Source organism: Sinocyclocheilus grahami, unplaced genomic scaffold (genome assembly GCF_001515645.1).
Source record: "Sinocyclocheilus grahami isolate Dianchi unplaced genomic scaffold, SAMN03320097.WGS_v1.1 scaffold1163.1, whole genome shotgun sequence".
Classification (NCBI taxonomy): domain Eukaryota; kingdom Metazoa; phylum Chordata; class Actinopteri; order Cypriniformes; family Cyprinidae; genus Sinocyclocheilus; species Sinocyclocheilus grahami.
The window spans coordinates 593,676-598,017 of NW_015506342.1; positions in this window are offsets into that span (position 1 = coordinate 593,676).

Consider the following 4,342-nt stretch of genomic DNA (forward strand, 5'->3'; position numbering starts at 1 on the left):
CACACACACACACTCACTCACTCACTCACTCACACACTCTCACACACACACACTACATCCAACAGGCCATTTCGGAGCACTTAGCTGCGCTTCTGTGGTTTACCTGCGGTTCCTTCACCTCGCTGTTGATTCCGGATATCAGCCCATTTCTCCTGAAACCAGAGATGCATTGTGGGTAATAAAGGGCCGTGAAGTGCATAAGTGTAAACCTGATCTAGTGATTCAGAGCCTCTCAGACATGACTCTGATTGATGGAACGATCCGCTCAGACCCGGTGAGGACAGAGGAGAAGTCGACTCTGGACGTCCAGCGGGAAATAAACACAGAGAATCCAGGGTACGTCTGTCAGAGCTTTTCTAATACACACCGAGAAAGAAATCAGTTTCTACATTCGTCTCGGTGATGACACTCAGCAGCAGCAGCAGCAGCACACAACCAGAGCCATTTAGATGCATCACCTGTATTCAATAAACAAGAAGACAGAGTTACGTTTTAGACACATTGTTGTGAGTTACTTAACATGCTTTTCCATTATAATTCATCAAATTCAGTTTTTGTAGACTTTTTTTTAGGTTTACAAGATTCAACTTAATTTTATTTAAAGTCAGTTTAATTTAAGTCAGTTTAAGTTGAAATTACTTGTACAGCCAATCTAAAAATGCAATCAGTAAAAATGCTGCTGCAATTAGTTAAAACAACTTAAAATTTGTTGATATAACTTAAATATCCAACTCAAGTAAACAAAACTAAAGTTAAACGAACTAAATTTTAAGTCAAGCATGAATGCTTACTTTTACGTTGAAACAACACATTACTAATTCTAATATTGAACTTTAAGTTGTGATAACTAATCATTTAACAGTGAATAGAAATGACATTAAAGTATATGTAATGCTTGTCACATTAAGCAGTAACTTTAACCATATTTCAAAGACAACAGAAGTAATTATGAAATTACATACAAAGATGCACTGAAGTTCTACTTGAGTGTGTCAAAAAAGCACAAATTACATTTTAATATAAATGGAAACTATAATACATTTTCTTTAAACTGTAAATAAAATGCAACAGTCTGAAAACATTACATTCAGTTTGCACTCCAGTGTATTATTTTAATTAAGATTATTTAAAGGCTTGATGCTGTCCATCAGAATAGAATAACATTGAATATTAAAAATAAAATATATATATTTTTTTTATTTTAATTTTTGTTTTAATTTTAAAATTAATTATATATAGGGCTGCATGACTTGACAAACTGCATGCAATCTCATATGAAAACTATATCCATATATGTAAAAGCATTTATTCAAAATGGAAATCTTTTGTAACAATATATGCGCTAAACTTTTGGGGTCAGTACATTTTATTTTTATTTTTTTAAAGAAATTAATACTCGGTTTATTAAATATTGGTGGACAGACACAGTATCCGCTCAACGACACGCTTGACATTCATCTGTGGGTGTCAGGAAGGTCTCGCACCCCAGCACTGTTTGTTGTGTTTTCTTCCCTCGTGCTCCGTGACCTAGTTTTCCCCCATGTCTGATTGTGTCATTCAGTTCACCTGTGTCTTGTTAGTGATCCTCGTTTGCCTGTGTATTTAGTTCTAGTCTGTCCTGTGTTGCCTCGTCCAGTGTTAAAGTTGAGTTGAGTTGCCTTATGTGTGGATTCATTAAAGACTGTTTAGGTTCATCCTCATCTTCAGCCCTGACAGAAGGTGCTTTATGAAGCGCAGTGCCACTAAAAGATGAATCTGTCTCACAGACGCTGGCTTTGATGTGGGCTGATATTCCGGGGCCACATGAATGCAGAGGAACGGAGATGAAACATCACTGCACTGATTGTTTTAAATGGACGCCTGTTGATGTGTGAGATGGGAGCCGCTTTAACAAGCTCCTCCATCGTGAAGCCTCATTCTGCTGTAATCACTGCAGGACAGTCTGCTGTCCAATCATCTGAACACACATGAAGCTGTTTCAATCAGAGCGAGCTGCGCTTCATCTAGCATCACGCTGCAAGAATTTATGAGCCAAAGCTGCAATTTATAGTTGTTTTCTTTCAGAAAGTTTCCAACTGTCCTCCGGTGAACACTAATTAATTGTTGTGGAGTAAAGAGTAATGAAGACGCTGACAGAAGTGTGCTCTCTATCAGTCTCTAAAGCAGTGAGATGTTTCTCTTTCTGACTTTAACCAGCAGTTGTGTCACGCTGCTGTGAAAACTCCTTTCAAATAGCCTGGATTTCTATCAAATTTGTATTCTATCTTTTCCAAATGAATAGTTATTACATTTGCATTTAGTCATTTTGCAGACGCTTTTATCCAAAGTGACTTACAAATGAGGACAATGGAAGCAAAGATATGCAAGTGCCATGACAAGTCTCAGTTAGTTATGCTTTAAAAACATTTTGTCCTAACATTTCGGTAACTTTTCAAAAATGTTAGTGAAAGCTATGAGAGCGTTAGGTGGGTCCATGAGTGAGTTCATGAGTGATTGAGTGAGTGAGTGAGTGAGTTCATGAGTAAGTTCATGAGTGAGTGAGTGAGTTCATGAGTAAGTGAGTGAGTGAGTGAGTGAGTGAGTAAGTGAGTGAGTGAGTGAGTTCATGAGTGAGTAAGTTCATGAGTGAGTGAGTGAGTGAGTTCATGAGTAAGTGAGTGAGTTCATGAGTAAGTTCATGAGTAAGTGAGTGAGTAAGTTCATGAGTTCATGAGTGAGTTCATGAGTTCATGAGTGAGTGAGTGAATGAGTGAGTGAGTGAGTGAGTAAGTTCATGAGTGAGTGAGTGAGTGAGTGAGTGGGTACCTCTAGTGGGCCTTTGACAGAGTGAGTGAATAAATGAGTGAGGGTGAGAGTGAATGAATGGGTGACTGAGAAACAGGTCATGACTGGAAATTTAAGTAAGTCAATATGCTAGTGACTTAATTAATGAATGCATGAGTGAGTATGTTAGTGAGTGAGTGAGTGAGTAAGTGAGTGAATGAATGAATAAATTGAACAGACAAATCAATGAATGCAAATCCTGAATAAGGAGTGAATTAATGAGATGGAACTTATTGTATTTTAAGATCAAATGATTGAAGTGTAAATGAATGAGTGTATAAACAAGTAAATGAATGTGAGCAAGAGTATAAACTAGTGAGTGAGTGATTCAATGAGTGAGAGTGAATGAATGGGTGAGTGAGTGAGTGAATGAATATGAATGAATGAATTAATTAATGATGCATTTACATAGCGCTTTATTGTGTATTGTTGTACACCCAAAGCGCTTTACAATCATATGGGGGGTCTCTCCTCAACCACCACCAGTGTGCAGCATCCACTTGGATTGGAATGAGTGAGGGTGAGAGTGAATGAATGGGTGACTGAGAAACAGTTCATGACTGGAAATGTAAATAAGTCAATAAGCTAGTGACAAAATTTATGAATGTGTGAGTGAGTATGTTAGTGAGTGAGTGAATGAATGAATAAATTGAATGAACAAATCAATGAATGCAAATCCTGAATAATGAGTGAATTAATGAGAAGGAAATTATTATTGTATTTTAAGATCAAATGATTGAAGTGTAAATGAATGAGTGTATAAACAAGTAAATGAATGTGAGTGAGAGTATAAACGAGTGAGTGAGTGATTCAATGAGTGAGGGTGAGAGTGAGTGAGTGAGTGGGTGAGTAAGTGAGTGAGTGAGTGAGTGAGTGAGTAAGTTCATGAGTGAGTGAGTTCATGAGTGAGTGAGTGAGTGAGTTAATATGTTCATGAGTGAGTGAGTTCATGAGTGAGTGAGTGAGAGAGTGGGTGAGTTCATGAGTGAGTGAGTTAATGAGTGAGTGAGTTAATGAGTGAGTGAGTTCATGAGTGAGTGAGTGAGAGAGTGGGTGAGTGAGTGAGTGAGTGAGTTAATGAGTGAGTGAGTTCATGAGTGAGTGAGTGAGAGAGTGGGTGAGTGAGTGAGTGAGTGAGTTAATGAGTGAGTGAGTTCATGAGTGAGTGAGTGAGAGAGTGGGTGAGTGAGTGAGTGAGTGAGTTAATGAGTGAGTGAGTTCATGAGTGAGTGAGTTCATGAGTAAGTGAGTGAGAGAGTGAGTGAGTTCATGAGTGAGTGAGTTCATGAGTAAGTGAGTAAGAGAGTGAGTGAGTTCATGAGTCCATGAGTGAGTGAGGTCATGAGTGAGTGAGTGAGTTCATGAGTGAGTGAGTTCATGAGTAAATGAGTCCATGAGTGAGTGAGTTCATGAGTAAGTGAGTGAGTTCATGAGTGAATGAGAGAGTGAGTGAGTTCATAAGTGAGTGAGAGAGTGAGTGAGTCCATGAGTGAGTGAGTTCATGAGTAAGTGAGTGAGT